At 43.0% G+C, this 18,957-nt stretch overlaps 1 protein-coding gene across 6 annotated transcripts in view; it reads left to right on the top strand.

Moving 5' to 3' along the window:
* Pak3 (p21 protein (Cdc42/Rac)-activated kinase 3) overlaps positions 1–18,957 on the top strand; it is a 294,919-nt gene that overhangs the window by 169,772 nt on the left and 106,190 nt on the right. The window contains exons 1-5 of one of the 6 annotated variants that reach the window (XM_013504545.1): positions 1,240–1,488; positions 2,417–2,482; positions 2,600–2,709; positions 5,237–5,455; positions 8,093–8,239. The exons of 2 other annotated variants lie outside the window; for them this stretch is intronic. The gene's annotated coding sequence lies outside the window, so the exon portion shown is untranslated. Of the gene's footprint in view, positions 1–1,239; positions 1,489–2,416; positions 2,483–2,599; positions 2,710–5,236; positions 5,456–8,092; positions 8,240–18,957 lie in introns of those variants that run through there. 3 more of the 6 variants (XM_013504544.1, XM_013504546.1, XM_013504547.1) reach the window with 3 other exon arrangements.

Below are 18,957 nucleotides of genomic sequence, written 5' to 3'. Positions count from 1 at the left end.
GGTCATTGTTCTTTCTCAGTTCCCTGTATTATCACAATTCAAAACGAATTACTCCAAAAGAGATATCCCATTCTTCAACTACCTGAAAAGTTATCACTTTTGGAATTTGGAGATCTGTAGTGTGATTTTTCCTAAAAGGACCTGGTGAGATGTTTTAAGTTTACTCTTGGAGTTGAAACTTATTTTTGTTGGTATTATGGACAAATGATTGCTGGGTATTGTGGAGTATTGAAAAAATTTGAATGAACCGGCACTAGAAAGGGTCATGACCCATTAGGACCACTCAAGTATTGGAGGATGTATTTATCTTTATAAAAACAAGTTTGAAAGTAGACAAGAAAAATCACCCGTAATTCTACCATTTTGACCTAACCATAATTTTAAGGTCTCTTCTGATTGTTTTATCTGAGCGTATTTTACACCACAAATTTGAGTGTACTTATTACTTTGGATGCTAGCTTACTGTCTCCTTGGTGGAATTTATCATAATTTACATAATCTAGCCACATTCTGGGGAGTATGGATTTTGTAGTAGGAAGAGATGATTTTAGGAGTTAGATTTGAGAATGCTGTGGATACCTACAAAATTTGATACTTACCTTAAAGAAAAGAGAAGCCATTGACTATTTCAGGGAAGGATGGGCATCTTAATGAAATTATATACGCACATATACCCTCAATTTAAAGTAAGAGAATTGTTCTTTTATGTATAATTCTGTGTTTTGAAGTATGTTTCATGTGCACAAAAGGAGTGTCCTTGCCTAGATTGCTAACCCTTTGCGTCCCACTGCCACATGTGCCTCTGAGTTTTGATGTGTAACCTGCTTGCATGGCAGGTGTTGTCCCAAATCCAAATCATTTTCCCCCAATGCAATGTGCCCCTGTAGCTGGTCAGATTTCCTCTCCTGAAAATTCATCTGAAAGCCCATTCTTCTGGCTTGGCCAAGTAAAGAAGATAAACGAAATGTCCCCTCCCCTCCCTCCCGTCAGGTGTCTTTTTCTTGATGGCCCCACCTCCATATAGATAACCCTGACTGTAGAAGTTTCCCATCTCCTTTTCCTTTCCCTCTCCCTCTTCCCTCCCCCTCAGCCCCCCTCCCTTTCCCGGGCGCTTCCTGCCTGGAAACAAAAGATTGGTCCCCAGTAGCCCACTCAGGGCGATTTTAGTTTTATGCTCACCATCTGATTGGCCTAGGTACGGTGCAGAGCGCGGGTGACGTCATAGCAGAGAAGGGATAGGGAGCGGTTGCTGAGCAGGGGCTCTGTCGCGGGCGGCAGCTGTGACGGTGAACCAGCTGGGATCTTGCACTGGGGGCTGCAGCTTTTCCCCTCCGGGAGCCTGTGCGCTGGGGCGGGAGAAAAGCCAGGGGGAGCGGGCTGGGCCCGGGGCTGCGGCTGCGGCCGCGGGGCTGCGGCTCCCCAGCCCCGCCAGCCGGAGCGCTTGGAGGTAGAGGAAAGGTCTTGACGGGGTGGCTGGACCCCAGGCAGGTAAATCCCGCGATTTATGGCACCTGGGCTAGCTGGGGGAGAGGGTGGCGGCTGGGCGCTGCTTTGAGGCTGCTGGGCAGATGTTCTGTCTTTCCGGGTCCCCCTCCCATTCCTGCGGCGCCCCAGCTTCGAGTCTCCTACGTGGCTCTCCCTGACCCCTGAAACCCAGCACGCAGTTTGCTGGATCCCTGTTCACAAACGCGGACAAGTGGGTGTGTCCCGGCCATCCCTAGAGGGCCTGGACTCCTTCCCTTGGCCTGGCCCGGTACTTGCTTACTGGGGCCTGGGCTGCTTGAGGCAAAATGCACCCTGAAAGCTACGTCAGCCTGTAAATCTTATACTACCTTCCTGCACCCCCTCCCCTTCATCCACAGTAATGGTGACAGTAGCCCCTCAGAAAAGGGGAGGGGGTGTGGCCGCATTTTGGCCAAGTCCAGGGCAGAGGATCCCCGGAGCAAACAGAAAAAGTGACGATTTTGTTAAACCAGCGCCCCCCCTTAAAATTTTTTTTCATTATCCCCCTCCCCTATTTCAGTAGTGGCTGGCAATCACAGCTGGACCCTTTTTGCTACTCCTGTGGGGAATGGAATGATGCAATAAGGTCACTAGAAAGCCCAGAGTCTCTCTATTGGCCCTGCCTTTGTCTGGGGAGTGGGGTCATTGGGTCTACTGTATCCCTCCTTCCCTGTGCCCCTCGCGCGCAGAGGAGGCATTGCCTTCAGTTTCTCAATTGGCACTGGCAAGATTACTGCTGCACTTCGGGGCTCACTGAACATTTTAGGTCCTGGACGTTGCAGGTTTTCTTTCCGTAGGTGGTGCTTGAGGGGTGGGGTGAAGACTGGTGGAGTAGTGGTTCCAGCAAGGAAGGAGCCAGAGGCCCCATTTGGTTTTTTGGTTTTTGTTTGTTTGTTTTGGTCCCACTTTCCAGAATCCAGGTGCATAGTCTGGACTTGAGGGTTCTGGGCTGTGGTCTGTAGAAGCAAAAGAGAGAATGGTGAGTGGCTTGGCTTTGGGAAGCATGAGAAGGGTGTTGCAGGGCTGCTTTTTAAAAATGGCTTTCAGCAGGGAAGCCTTTAGCCATGTTAGCCTTGGTTCCTCCGTGGTTTTGCAGACTCAAATCCAGGCCAACTGTGTGGCTGTCTGAGGTGTTGGGACAGAAGGAGGTCCATTCTTGTTGGAGACAACACTGTGGCCATGTTCTGGGATGAGCAAGGTATAAAGGTCAGTGCGGTTTCACAGGACCATTTGCAAAATTAGAATTGAACAGGACCTGTGATTTGGCGCTTGAGGCTCCCAATCAGGGGCACCTTCAGGCAAAGGGACTTAGTAGTGTGATGGATGATTAATAGGCCTGGGTTTGGAGAGGGAGCCATGTAAGTGTGTGTTTCTGGATGCAGATGTTTCTGGATACCCCTCCATCCTCATGTAAGATAAAAATGGGACGATATAGGGAAGTCTGCTGGGTTCCAGCTGACAGCAGAGAGCCCTGAGTCCTGAAAGACCTTGGCACATCAAGGAGTCAATCCTTCAAGTCTCCAAACAGACAGATGGGCCTTGTAGAAGAGACCTAACAGAAGAAGGAGGCTCCCATGTAATGTGCAAGGGATACAGGCAAGGGGCCACAGTACCCTATAGGCATCCTGACTAGCTGACCCTTTCCACAGGTTTCAGACTGTTCTGTCAGACGTGAAAATAGTGTATAAACCAGCAAGTGTGCTGAAGTCTTGGAGGAGCATGGGTAGTGGATGTGACAGGTGAGGGAGATGAGGAATACCTGGGGGATGGAGAGGTGCTGCCATCAGAGTCTTTGCTACTATGGCATGAGGTTGGAGGTGATCATGGGGAAAAAAACTGAGCTCTAGATGAGATGGAGTAGGCAAGGGTCAGATGAAGAAGACAGGATCACATGGGGAAGATAGGAGCAACGTCATTGTCTTACCAGAACCCAAAGGCTCTGATTTCCCTGGTGAGATGGAAAAGTTTTTGTAGTTGAGGCTCTATGGCTCAGCCAAGAATTAGGGAAATTTAGGAGTTCACTCACTTTTCCACCTACATAGCCCACCTTCAGGAGCCAGTAGCTTTAGCCAAGGAAACCAGAAGAAACTTGATGAGCAGCAGCCTCAGAAACCAGCTCTTTTCCGCTGGGTAAAGATAGTGGGCTCTGGGATCAGGGCCCTCAAGGGAATTGGGAATGGTATGAATCTGGCCCAGACAAGAGACTGTTTTTACATGGATGCTTTAGGGCCAGATCTGAAGTCCCTGTTTAAAAAAAAAAAAAAAAAAAAAAATCTTCCCAGGGCCAATGGGACACTGTGTACACAGAGAACTGTGGAAAACCTCTATTCTGGAAGGTAAGTGCAGCTGTGTAGGTATCTGGAGTACATAAAGCTTCAGCTGCACAAACCCCACCACCACCACCACCACCACACACACACACACACACACCTGCCAGGAGCTAGGCGGTTCCCTCTGCAGGGCCAAGGTGGACTCACTGGCAAACTCGGCACTGCAGAGCTTCTCCAGCAGGGGGCGAGAAAGGGCATGCACGAGGAGGCGCAGGACCCAAGTCCTCCATTTCAAGTGTGAAGCCTAAACCTGGGATTAACAGCCAAACAGCCATGCGTTTAAAAATCTGATTTAGGGGAACTGGAGAACCAAATGAGCCTCTAGGTCTGGAGTGTTTCCATTTCCTCCCCAAAATGCATCTCTTTCTACTGCTCTCGAGAGAAAGAAGGCATTTGCATTTACATAGGCGGTGATTACTTAAGTCACTAATACCCGCAGCCTAACTGGGAGTTTAATTGGAACTGTTAATCAATGCAATACATCCGTGTCTGATTTGCACATTCGGCAATTTATCTGTAAGTTGGAGCAATGTGTGCTGCACCCAAGGGATGCAGCGAGAGGGCAAAACTGCAGCCACAGCTGGGTCTGGGGATGAGAAGCAAAATGAGAGAAAGTGCACCTTGAAGTTGAAAAGAAATTAACAGTTGGCTGGTGGGGAGGGGGAATCATTCCAAAGGCGCGGAAACAGAGAAGCCTGATCTCTAGATGGAGTGGGATAGTCCCAGAGCCCGCATGTGGGGTGTTGGGCTAGAATATTTGCTCTTTTCTTTCTGTTTTTGCTTTTCTTTTTCTTTGAGGCAGAAAGCGGCTGGATTTTGAGAAAGAATGTTTTTTTTTGTTTTTAAAGCTGAAGGACTAGATGCTGAGATTGAGTGAACCTTGGGTTTCAGAAAGCAGGTGTTCTGGTCTGAATGTGTCTACTCTTCCCTGGGCCTCAGTTTTCTCCTCTTTCAACTGATGGAGTTGGACTAGGTGTTCTCTAAGATGCTGGTGACATTTAAGAAATGGGTTCATTTATTCTTGGTAGTGAGGACAGATACCAAAGCACTCCTCTATGAAGAAAAGTACCCCTGTGATGCCACACTCCCTTCTGTATGTCCTCCAGTTTGGGGAAAACAACATACAAAATAACCACACAATCTCTACACATATTTTATCTCTTTCAGCAGTGTGGCTTTACTTTTATTTCATGTGAATGGAAAAAGGAATTCTAAATTGAGAATCTGCTAGGGGCTCTATAACCAAGACTCTGAAAAGATTTGACGTGGTTGCCTTACAGACTGACCCTGAGAGGCTAATAGCAGATATTCACAAGTGGTCCTTACTCCCTAACTCAGTCTCAAAACAGGAAGGGTTTGGAATGAAGGATTATATTCTTTTTCTTGGTGTTTTTCGCCCTCAGTTTCCATGCCCCGTGGAGTTTTTGTGATTTGGCGACCTAAACACAGCCTGACAACATAATAGCGCCCTCTAGTGACTTTAATAGGGACACCTTGGTAGAGTTCCCCTTTGCTGTCCCAGAACCCAGCCACTACACTTTTGCAGCTGTTACTCCCTGCAGAGAAGGGCTCCAGTGCTTCTATCCAGTCTAGAGGAGAAACTCAAGCAGCTGCCACTTCTGGTAAGTCTTTCTGTTTGTACATAGATAGGTTTAGAGAGGGAGCCATCCTTCCCCTGTTCCACCCCAGTGCCCTTTCCTTCTTTAGATCTCAAAAAGATCCAAAATGCCTTTCCCAGAAATCTTAGCGCTTGGCAAGGCATTTGTCATGAGAAGGGTGTGGGATACAGTAGTTCTCCACAGGTCCCCCAGCCCAGACACACACCTTCATGGTGGCAACTCTAGTCCCCAGACAGGGATTCTGGCAAGAAGCCAAATGTAGTTAACTGTAATGTGAGAGCCTGGGAGGGGGTGGGGAGGCATGTACAAGATGAATGCACTGATCTGTAACCCGGATCTCCAATAAGAGGCTGATCTAGAAGTACGCCATAAAGCACTATAGACCCCATACATGATAGAGGCACACAATACTCACAAAACAGTACAGATACACAGCATGGCATAGATGTATGACATAATATGAACTAGAGGCTAGATGTGTACACAAAGCACAGTAGAGGTGCAATACGCGTACAACACAATACAGACACATAGCACATATACAAGAGCATACTGACTTGCTACATATGCACAACATAATATAAATACAACACTGCACATATCCAACGTGATGCAGACTCAAAATAGAACATGGTATAGCTATAACACAGCTCATACACGGACACATACAGTATGATACAGGGAACAGAACAGATACACATGTGCTCACACACAGGACACCAAGCCACACACATGCACAAAAAAATACTTTTCTAAGCAGGCAAGAGGAGTATGACTGCCTGGTGAAGAGCTGTGTCTTGCCAGTTGGTTCTGCACTGGCTCAGGCTGTACAACTGGTGGATCCTTGGCCAGCTTTGTAGCGTTTACTACTAAGTGGTGTTCTAGATAGGGCAACTAAGATGAAGTGGAGGTAGGCTCAAGGAAAACTTTTGGTCTTGCTCTAAAACATGGAGGTTTTTGGTTAGTGCGGGCTGGTGGGTGGGACCGCCCCCCACCTCCTCTAGTACTTCTCCCCACTGTGAGTGGATGTTGCCTTCCCAGCCAACACGCAGGCCCAAGAATGGGCTTGGCTTTCTTGAGATCATTCCTGTGCCCTCCTTGAGTCCTGCCCCTCTTTGGAGCTTTGCAGCCCGTACTACTCTCCACCTCGCCCTCCTGCAGGATGAGCTCATGCAGCACGGGAGGGTTTGGTCCACCACTCGGTGGTGCAGTGGGTGGGATTTGGAAAGGCTGCTTAGAGTGCATGTGGGAAGTGCAGAGGGAATGCCAGGGATGCTGGGGGACAGACGTGCTCTGGAGTCTTGCCCAGAGCGATAGGCAAACCAAGGGTATGGCTTGATCTTTTTATTTGTGAAGGGGAATTGGAGATTATGGAGCTTGTCTTGGCTTCCTGTGGTTTCACTTTTACTGTTTCCATTTTGACATATTCATCTATCCATCTTTTTGGATTAGGACTCTTTGCATTCTGGTGTCTTTTACTAAAATGTGTGTTACGCCAGGTCATGCTCTATTGGGAATAAACACATAGTTGTAGTGTCTGCCTGAGGATAAATAGACTTGAGGGGAATAGAAGGGAGAGCAGAATGGGGGTTGCAGAACGTGGGGTACTATAAAAGGAAAATCATCCTCTCCCCTGAGAGGCTCAGGTGATTGTGGGAAGAGGCTCAAAAATGGAAGGGTTAAAGAGACCTTGTTTCCAGCTGGAGATATTTCTCAGTAGCAGAGCACTTGGCGAGCATGCACAAGGCTAAGGATTCTAATCTATCCTCAGCACACAAGCACACATACATGCACATACATGCACACACACAGAGGAGGAGTGAGCCAGACAGGTAGATAGAAACAGAGACCCTTTCTCCTGCATGGTTAGATGTGGAAACATTCTTGGAGTGATTAGCATAAATTATCACCAAAACAACAGCAACAAACAGTAGGTACTGACTCTAAGAAATCTGGGGATGGCTGTGGAAGGCATCCTTGTGATGGAGTGTGGAGGTAGAAGAGAAGTAGAAAGAAGTTTCAAATAGGATGAGAGGTTGAGGCCTTAAGCAACTGTGAGAAGGTCAGGGACCTCTAGGCTATTGCCTAGAGAACGGACTTTCTCCCAGTCAAGTGAAGGAAGTTGGTGGGAAAGAGAATGGAAATAGAGGTGGACATCTGGAGTTGAGTAGAACTGAACATCAATTTGAGTTTGTCAAGAAGCTTACATATACTCAGAGCCAACCAAAAGTGGCCATAACCTCCGTTTCTTACTGCACACTATTGTTGCCTCCTGCAATATGCAAATTTATCCATGTTATCTGTGCAAATTATATAAATATTTCCCATCTCTTATTTGATGTAGCCTTTCCAATACATGCCCAAGTAACTAGGGCAAAACATTTTTTCCCATTTGACAGCAAGCAGCCCCAGAGTAGTGAAGTGAAAACCATCAGTTCTCAACTTGTACCTTCCACCTCCTAACTCCCAGTTCAGTGTCCTTTCTGGAATCTTAGACAACATTGTTTTTATATTTATTACCTCTGATTTTCTAGACTTGTTTATTCTGTGTGTGTGCGTGTGATATGTCTGGGAAATTGAACAGGGGTCTAGTAGCACATAAAGAAAGAGGTTCCTTCTCCCCCACAATGCTTCTCTCAGCAGGTTTTCCCCAAGAAGAAGCAGCTGAGTCCTTGCATCTTGTGGCAGCTGCCCAGCACTGAGTCCATCAGGGCTGAAGTCAGCTCGACCCTTTCCCAATGGGCAGTACTCACCTGTGCTGAGGTCCTGCAGTGGTGGCCTTGTGAGGTGAGTAATGGCTTCTAGGGCAGGGAATTAGGGTTCTTGAAATCCAGGTAAATGCTGGATTCCACCTGAGCTCCCATGATCAACGATCCTACCTAAGCCGTATCAGCTAGGCCTCAGAGCATGACTTCTTACTGGGGAGGTCGGTCTCATACAGTGCCCTGGGTCTCTTGACTCCCCTGTGTTTAATATGAGAATGACAGCCTTGACCTACATTTCGGGGTGAAGAGGGGAAACAACATAGCAGTCATTACCAAGTCAAGCGTCATCTGAGAGCTTCGGTGTAGCACAGAAAATGCTTCTCATCAAGCTGTCATTTCCTTTTCTTGTTCCTGATGTCTACATGACATTTCAGCCACATACCACACATCCACCAGTCAGTTCCTGTGACTTCTATTGCCCCATAATGTTAATTTTTAACCTTCTTACTCAAAGTGTACTCCCACCCTCTCCACCCACCTCTGCTTTTGGGCCTGGCAGGCTTAGTTTAAACCATCCCAAACCTTCCCTCTGCCCTCCCACCCAGCCAGGTGGTATGGGTGCATTTCCTCTCCCGGCCTGCTACCGTCTGAGTCAGTAGCATGCAGTGCAGCCACTTGCTTCTCTCCTGCTTCAGATAATGCTTGCACGGTTTCTGCAATACTTACCTGGGCAGGTAAAGTAGACTATAAGTTCTTCAAGGGCAGGGACTACATATTAGAGGTCTCTAGTCTTCCTTCCAAGTGCCTTACAGTTCACTAGCAGTTTGCATATTGAGCTTCTCTCTTTCTCTGCACTTTTGGTTTTCCAACCTGACCCTCTGGTCTTCTACTTGGCTTTTTGTCTGCCTCTCAGGCAATTCCTGTAACTTCCTGTGTTGGCTTCTCTCCTGCAGTCCAGCTACCTGTTTGTAACCTGCTCTCCCTCCGTCTCTCTGCCTGCTCCTCTGTCTCTTTGTCAGCTACTTAGACATCTCTCCTATTGTCCAAGTCAAAAATGACCAACAAAAAACAAAAGACACCTCTCAAGAAAAACAAACAAGGAATATACAGTTCCCTTTCACAGAAAGTACAGTGTACCCTGGCCCCAGGCCTATAGCACAAGGAAAAGCTAGAGCTCAGCAGCAGGTGTTTCTGTGATGCCTTCTCATGAAAGGGAAGCTCCAGAGTTTCAGCCTTGGAACTGAAGGTATGAAATTACAGCCTTACCGATACTGATGCATTCAACTTTCTAGAGATGTTCTGCTAGGAGATCCTCCATAGACCCTGCCTGACAAAAGGTAACTAGAACTGACTAAAATAAAAAGCAAGCCTTGGGATCTCTCCTGGGTGTTCTGTGACAGCTGTGATAATAACTTTTATTTACTGAGTGTCTACTGTTGCCAGCTCTGTGCTAGACACTTTAGTTGCATGATATTATTTGCTCCTATGGTAACCCTCCGAGGTAGGTATTTTCTGTGATAGGGTTTTTACTACTGATTGTACAAATGATGTCAACTCAAGTTAGCTGTTATTACCATTGTTGAGATGGAGATTGAGAGGGGATAAATAACCGGCACTTAACCGGAGATACACTGTAGGTTTGGGAGCAAAGATACTTCCTAGATTTCCCAGCCTCCCAAGTTATTTTGGCACCAGTTATTGCTTGCACATGCATGTGTACACACACACACACACACACACACACATACATGCAACATACTCTCACCAGGACACTCATAGATTCTTGCAGAGTCACATTTAACTCATACTCACCCTCACATATAATCATATTTACAAACATACTATACTATGTATTTTCATACTGCCACACTCTCACATTTCCATACATCCCTACCCTTATATTCTCATCCACTCTTACCTTTATATTCTTTCTTACATTCTCACTCATAGTCACACTCTTTCACACTTACATTCATACAGATGACAAAAGCAGCCTCACCCACTAAAATGTCTACACAGTCACACACACACTACACATAGACATACACCAAATTTCCCCTTGCTTACACTTCAAATTGTTTCTCATAAACCATACACAGTCCCAGTTTCATATACTAAAACATACTTGCATTGATGTTATCACTATTTCCTTTTCACTGTCATACATGCAGCTCATCCCAGGGACACACATGTGCATCTGCTCATATTCATGTTTACTTGTGCCCACACCGTGAGTACCATCTCACTTGTACTTGTTTGCATACTCTTGCATGCATATAACTAGCATTGAAACCATCTCCCTTTTCTTGTCACATTCACACAAAAGCACACTTGAGCATGAAAGCACATTTCTGTACACTCTCACTGAGATATAGCTGTACTCCACGTCAAACTCTCCAGCACACATGCTGAAACACAGCCGCACACAACTAAAGCCATTTTTTATCAACAACTGTCACTCTCCCCTCTCGCATTCATACACAATCACAATACTTTGGCGTTTTTACTTTGTACACTAATACATACATGTACTGATTTAAATTAATTATTCATACAAAATTACACTAGCACAAACCACATTTGCTGCACAGCTATTTCCATGTACTTGCACTCTCACATTTCTGATATTCACACTCACATTTACTGCCACAAACTCAAGACTATACCTTGTTGCTCATTCCCGCAGACATAAAACCACATTCCCTCACACTGACATTCATTCACATGTGCACCCTCTCACCTGCCAACGCTACTCACATAATCACATATTTTTACACTAGCCTAGTCACTCTACACACCCACATCCTTTTGTTTTGTTTTGTGTTTTGAGATAGTGTCTCTCTGTCATTCAGGCTGGGCTTGAACTCGCTGTGCAACCCACGCTGGCATGAGACTTACGGCAATCCTCCTGCGTCAGCCTACCAAGTGCTAGGATTATGGGTGTGTGCCACCACCCCCCACATTTTTATACCTTGTTCTCTTACTCTCATACCTTCACTCACGTTGGTACATTCATTCACACCAGTGCGCGTATATTGACATGCATAGTCATTGACCTGGCCTTACACTGTCACACGTCACACTGAAACACACAGTTCACATCATAACAGTCAATTGACATAGATACCTACAACTACTCACACATAGGCAGTTACTGATCTACATGTAGCAGGCCAGTACTGGTACTGAACACTCACGGATTCACCCAACCGCATTCTCACTTACACTGACTGATACATTTACTTACATTGACCTACATGCCCTTGCAGTCACACACTCTCTTGCAAACTACCATGCACTCTTACTCAGACTCTCACATGGCCACTTTGACACTGACCCATGTTTACATTGACATTAACCTCAGGGGCCGGGAGTTTAGCTCAGCGGCACAGCGCCTGCCTGGCAAGTGTGATGTCATGAGTTCAATTCCCAGTACTGGAAGAAAAAAAGACATTAACCTACACTGTTTTACTAAGATAATAACGTTCATCCATATCCACTCAGAATACTCCCCACATAACGATAGTGACCCACACTCTCATGCACATACTCATGCATACTTTCTGAAACTGTTGCACGTGCTCCCACACTGATATTGCTACATGCTTTCTTGATGATGTACCCAATTGCAGGTAGTAGTTCATAATCATGGTTAATATTCTTTGTCCCCCTATTTGCTACTAATGCTCTTTTTATGCCTCTTAAAAGGTTTTCTGGTAACTAGTGTCCAAAGGAAGAGTGTTTGTCTCATCTAGGGAGCTAGTGGGAAGTAGATCCTTACAGAGCAAAAATGAGTGGAATTTATGGCTAGGATTTAAAAGACAAAGATGAAGTCCACAGATAAAATTTTCTATCTCCATAGTTTTCTTTTACAGAGATAATCTCTAATAGAGCCTTAACCAAACCTATCCAACAAAAATGGGTTTTAAAGAATGTGTTTTATTTTCTGGAATTTTGGGGCTTAATTTGCCACCTCATTTCTCTCCTAGGGAGAGGGGAAAATGAAGAATATGTATGTTTGCTTAGGAACTCTTAATGGTTCCCTACGCACAAATGCTAGTCTCCAGTTTTATGTTTATGATTTAGAATTGCCTGTGGATTACACACATGAAAAAGGTAGGCCTGCTTCCTCTAGACCCCTCAAATGTAGGCAGGCCTACTGCTGTGCCTATGAAATTACATTCAAGAAAGAAAGGAAAAAGTTAATGAACTAGCTAGAGGATGATATAAATGTCAACTGTGAGTGTACACACACACACACACACACACACACAGACCCTACTAAAATTCCAACAGTTGCTACTAACAAGTTACTAGAGGAGATTTTTCTGTAGGTGTGCATAAAGACAAGCCTCAGGGAGTGACTTGCTCTCCAGACAGACTGTAGACTTAACAGGGTAAAAATAAGCACAAATCCAGGAGTGACCAGCTGATTAGGAACCTGGTGCTAGAGCTGTACACCACCAGAGATTTAGAAACATGAGAAAACTTTGTCGCAGCCTCTGTGGTACATAGAACAAAAAAAGAGGGCAACATATGCCCATGCTACCATGTGATATGTGTCCTGCATCATGGAAAAGACCTTATACTTTGGAACATCACACAACTCCCTGACTTCCTTCATTAGACTGAGAACTTCTTTGATAGCAGAGACTGAACCATATTCCTTATTTTGGATTCCTGCCTAGTAGAGGATAGGCCCAGAGCACTTCAGTTAAGAAACCAACAGGAGTAGGTGGGCAGCAACATATTGTCAATATAGATCAAATGTCTCTCTTCTTCAACCCCAGAATTCCCGGAACATTACCAGCTCAGGTTAGCGATCTTCTATGGGCCTCACATAAAATTAGACCCAGAGTGAGATTCAAATGAATGAGAGGCAAATACTCTGTCCTTGAGCTATTTCATTTATGCAGGAGAAATGAAGTCACCGTGAAGCGTAGTACAAGGCTTTAAGCTTGGGATCAGAGGGATCTGTATCATGTAATCCAGTAGTCTTCAGGCTGCAAAGGGCTTAAAGGCCCACAAGTAGTTGGGCAAAGGAGTCACGATTTAGGGAATCCACTTGCCTGACAAAGTAAGCATCCTCACAGACATCTTGCCTATGACACAGCTGTGCCATCTTTCCAGAACATTGTGTCACAGAATCTTTTTTCACTGCGACTAAGGTAGGAAAAGAAAAGTGAGCTACAGATCTCAGTGAGAATATTGTGTTTAATTCAGCTTGAGCCACTGCCTCCTCCTCCTAGAGACAGATTTAGAGAAACAGCCTGGCAATTTACATTTGACTGTTTCTTGCCAACACCCTGAGACTCATTGAAGGCAGTTTACATAATTTACAGAAGTGGCTAAAATGAAGAGGAGAAAAGTACACCTATCTGGGTTCACTTGAATTTGATGAGAAGCACTAAATGATATGACCCACCTTCTTGCATTTATGTGATGTTTTATACTTTTTAGAGTATTAATAACCTAGCCTCCCATTATGACAAAGGCATTAGGAATACCAATGTTGGAGTCAGCCAGACCAGCGCTTCCATTGCAGTTTGGCCACTTCCTAGCTGTGTAACTTGTTTCAGTAATGATGTACCTCTTTCAACAGGGAGGAATGGATAAAAAAAGATGTGATATTTTTATATAATGGAATATTACTCAGCTATAAAGGAAGATAAACTCAAGGCTTTTATAGATAAATGGATGCAGCTAGAGACCATATTCATAAGCGAAATAAATCAGATTCACATGTGTAAACATCGTATTGTCTCCCTAGTGTAAGAATCTGAAAGAGTAAATAAAATCTGAAAGGTACAGTAGATATTGTGAAAGGGAAAGGAGCTGCTCAAAAGGAAAGAACAACTGAGATGAGGGAAAAGAGAAAAGAAAGAAGAAAGGGGAAAATTATGTGTGTGTATATATATATATATATAAAGTACACAAGATAGCTAAGATAACTGTAACTATTCCTTAGCTAAGGATTAGTACACAAGATAGCTAAGATAACTGTTCCTTCATTGAAAGGAGTAGTTAATGTTTAATTGTTTGATCAACCTTACATGCCTATATCTGGTTATCTGAGTAACCAATTTGAAAATAACAATATGTAGTACAACAGTCATTCTTAATTTCCTACCACCTTGTTTGAAATTCTGTATCATTTTTATTGTTTTGTGCTCCTTTGTTTATGTTTTTGTATTTGTAAATTTATTTTTATTCTTTTCTTTTCAAAATAAAAAAATTGCAATGAAAAGCACATTACCACTTAAAAAAAAGAGTACACTCTTTTGGAAAAAGTGGGTGATGCTAATACCATCTACTTCGTGGAGTTATTATGAAGATGAAAGGATATAACTTAGGTGAGCCTTTCAAAGGCACCTTCAAAGAGGCAGGACCCTAAGATAATAGAAATATAATAGAGAAAGGAGATATAATAGAGAAAGGACCCTAAGATACTAGAGAAATAGCAAGTACAGTTTCTTTTATAGCCAAAGCGCTGATTTTCATAAGTTTCCTGTGTTTTCTTTAAATCTTTATTTCTGCTCAGCCACAAGCCATGTGTCAGTGCTCCCTTCCACCTAAGAGGATGAGTGAAAAATAGGATTCACCAATGCAGTTCCCTCAATTCCTGCATTATTTTAGAATATGTTTATCACACCACCATATCAGGATTTCTTAATCATAGATGTTCCCTCTAGTCATATAACTTCTGCCGTGAAATCTATGAAGCCTGCAATAAAGCCAACTTTATTTATGCCAGCGTAATTTAGGAGGGGACGGTGGAAGTGACTTCTATGCTGGTCGAGGCAACAGTGAGCTCTGTGACCACAGACAATCCCATGTCCCAATCACAATATTTAATGTCTGTTTTGTGGGTAGAGGCTTTGCTCATTTCTAAGCTTTAGTCCCAAATCCTATTGTGGAGGCATGTTCATATACTTTGAAGCCCTGAGAACATCCATATTCAAGCAAAGACTGTGTGGCTAAGAGTACATCTACATAAAATTTTGTGTGACTGAGAGCATATACATAAGATCATGGGCTTTGGAGTCACACGGACATAGGATTATATAGTCATACTCTTCCATTACTAAGTCTATCACCTTAGGCAAGTGACTTGTAATACCTCTTCACACCAGTTTCTTTGTCTGTAAAATGGAAATAATACCTCATGTGGTTATGCAGGTTATGTGAGCTTATACATGAGCAACTTTTAGTAGACTGCCTGGGACCTGATAGAATCTCAATGAATGATGGTGGTTTTACTATGGCTTGTGAAATCTGGAGCAGCAATTGTAAACATGCTGTGTTGTAGCATGTCTTAATTATAAACATCCTTTCTTGGTAGAAGGACTTAAATTATTTCAAAGTGATCCCCACATGTGGATGGATCATTGAATCCTCACAACCTCCTGGTAAGGTGGTCCCCCTTCTCGGATAAAGCAGTAGATTCAGAGGAGCCAAAGAGTAATTCATGGTCATACAGCTCATTAGCAGCAGTGCTAGGTTGAACAGGCACTAGTCCAGACTGATTATTTGCATCTTCTCTTGGCAAGGCCTTCCGAGGCTATAGTTGGTAAATAAGAGCTATTTAAACTGAGCATGTTTATTCCTATGAAAAACATCAAAATGTTAGTAATTGATTATCTACTAGCTGGAACCTACTGTTTTTCTGTATCCTGAGCAATGCCCAGAACACTGTGAAAGTGTAACAAATGTGACATCATAATAGTACCCTTCTGAACTGAGCCAAGTAGTGGCCACAGTGGTGCCATTCATCACCAAGAGGAAAATTTTTCTGAAGGTGTACTGTGTGTTTCATTTCATGTGGCTCTACTGACAACAAATATCCAGGTTCTGAGAATTCTTAAGATATACTGCAACACATTAACAGGCATCTGGTGCCACTTGATCATTTCTCTTCTGACATGAAAATTAAAGATAACAAGCTTAATGATTTCAAGTCTTTGGGATTTTCAAAGAAAATTGGTAACTTCAACTGTGTTATCTTAAAATGTTTCTTGAAATTTTTAATTTCTCTGAAATGTTTTCTATATGTAGGTCTTATACATTTTGTGGTGAGATATTTCACTATTTTATATTTTAATATTCTTACAACCTGTGTGTTTTGTTTTTGTTTGTTATCATGAAGTGAAGGCATCGTTGCTTTTCAGTAAACATTTATATAAAAAATTTATATAAAATTTTTGTACAAAAATTTATATAAAACTTTTATATAAAAAATTAGGTAAACTCTGGAAGTAAACTTTGGAGAAAGTGTGGAGGACAAAAGCTAGAAATGTTTTTGACCTCTCTGTAATATTTATCTCAGCAACACATTCATCTCAAAAACTCTTCTCTTGTTTTCCATGGCATTGTATAGTCCACTGTTTTGACATCTCTCTCGGTAATCACTGGCTCCTCTTCCTCTTCCAGCTCCTAAATGTTGGTGTTCCCCAGATGTCATCTCTTCCCTCTTATTGTATACTCTTTCTGGACAACTGCATATATGCCCATGCTCATGGATTCAAATTAAATTCTTCAACCATATGTTCAATTCTTTCCTGAGTAACCCCATAATTCCAAATGAATGTGTTAGACCTACTGTTGCAACTGCATGTATTGTCGTAATCTTGTTATCTCTACTGAGGATATAAATAGATTCTTTCAGCTTTTTATTACTTGTTGTGTGCCTTATACTTCTCAAAGACAAGAAGCTTAATTATTTATCTTGCCTCCCACTAGATATTTCTAATTTAATTTTTACTGAAATTTTCAATGTGTCAGAATTTTTATCTTCTTATTTTTGTATGTTGAATTATATGATAGTTATATGTTTGAGGTCTGTTTGAAGGTGTTCAGTCTTTTTGGAATATTTGTTGGTAGAGTCGATCTAAAAATTTAGATGAGTTATCCACAAAACTCACTCTTAAATGATGTTCTGTTGGCCAACAAGCATTAAAACAATTTGTTCTTATTCTCTCGAGTATATAATTATTGCTTGTGGTTGGTACAGTGGCTACTAATGCAGGGGAACTTCATATAATTTTGCTTGTTATCCATATACCAAATTCATTATTGGTTTTCTATCCTCACCCTAAGCTAGTTGGTTATTCATTTCTCAAATATGGCAACAGAAGGACAGTTCTGTTTGGAATTCCAAACGTAAAGTGAAAGCTACAAAAACTATTAGATTTCCCAAACTTCTCTGGACCCCTTGGGATAGGAAGATATTTCTACTGAGATTTCCATTTGGGGTCCCCAAACCAGTTAATCTACCCAGGCTTATCATCCTTCTCATCTTTGGCCAATGTCCAAAATACAGACCTCTCTCAAAGTTTCTGTTCTCCTGTCTTCCTTTTTCAATATTGTCTGTGTTTCTTCTTTCCTGGCTCATATTCTTAGTGTCTCTTTTCCGTGTTGCTAATTGGGGAAAATTATATCTTCATCCACAGATATTTACTACATCATCACTTGAGTGATACAGTAGTTCTAAGATTCAAAGCTAAGTATGCTATCCTACTATCTGAGACCTCTTCAAATGGACAGAGTCCAAATACCATAGAAAGGCATACAAGGGCCTTGGTTGTCTCTACTGATTTTTTCCCTCCTTGATCTCTAATCTCTGAGCCTGAACACATATTGTTCCTTGTGCCTGAAATATGCCTTCCCCATGATTTAGTTACTTGTTCTTCTTAAGCCAGCTGAAATGTACTTCTTCTTTGAAGCTGCCTCCTCCCCCTCCCTCCCTCCTTTGTTAAAAATACTTTTTCATCTTTGCACTGAGCTGTAGTGGATCACACACATTACATTTTAAGTTTCTTCAAGGAATAAGACTGTTCCTTGTTTATCTCTCCCTCTACAGTCTAGTGAACTCCTACACATCCCTCAATACTCTGCTCAGGTGCTGTATCCTCTGACATCCCCTTCCAATGTATCCTCTGCCTACTTGGGCACCTAATAGACACTGTATAAATGCTGAGTAGATGAATAGATGCATGTAGGCTTAGTGGTTTTTCTGAACATCACAGAATAAGCTAGAAGTTGAGCCAGAACTAGAATTAGTCCTTCTGCCTTTGCTAGAGATAATTCTTTTGGGTTTGTAAAAGATCTGCTGAGTAAAAATCCACCTCCCAGATTAAGACTGCATAACATGATGCAACTCATTTCTTAAATATAACATGAAAAAGTTTATTTTTCCAAGCATTATGTTCCTAACACTTTCTCACAAAGTTTCTGTTCAGCCCATATATGTCCATTGTTCCAGAAAACACTTTGTATAGAACTCTGCTGATCCCTTCACTTATAGTTCACCAGAAGCCAGTGTGCTGGCTCTTTGTCTTGCATGTGTTACTTTCTTACAGAGGTTTGAGATCTGTTTTCTTCCTTAAATAGCACCAGCATCACTGAGTTCAACAGAAACAGCTGCCCAAGGTTAAGACACCTCATCTGGCATGCTTAAAGTAGTCACTGGCTGGGATATACCATTCCATGCTGATACCTTATGACAATCTGATGCTGCCTATTTTTCAAATCCCAGTGAACTCTTACACATTCTTCATCCCCTGTTCAAGTGTTATATCCCTCACCCCTGTGGAAACATTAGATAACCCGCCTCTTCTCCAAAGCATCTCATGCCTACCTCAGTTGTGCTACATTATATTCCTGTTGTAGCTATGGACGTCTGCCTTCTTCACTAAGCTGTGAGCTCTTCAAAGACAGGAACTAACCTTTATTAATCAGTTTTTGTACCCCCTGTGCCTGATGCCATACCTCGAGTGTATATGGTGGCTTGGGTATGTAAGG

Source organism: Chinchilla lanigera, unplaced genomic scaffold (genome assembly GCF_000276665.1).
Source record: "Chinchilla lanigera isolate Chin_1 unplaced genomic scaffold, ChiLan1.0 scaffold00089, whole genome shotgun sequence".
NCBI classification, from domain to species: domain Eukaryota; kingdom Metazoa; phylum Chordata; class Mammalia; order Rodentia; family Chinchillidae; genus Chinchilla; species Chinchilla lanigera.
The sequence above is the reverse complement of the archived record's forward strand: the minus strand, read 5'-3'. Positions and strand labels throughout refer to the sequence as shown.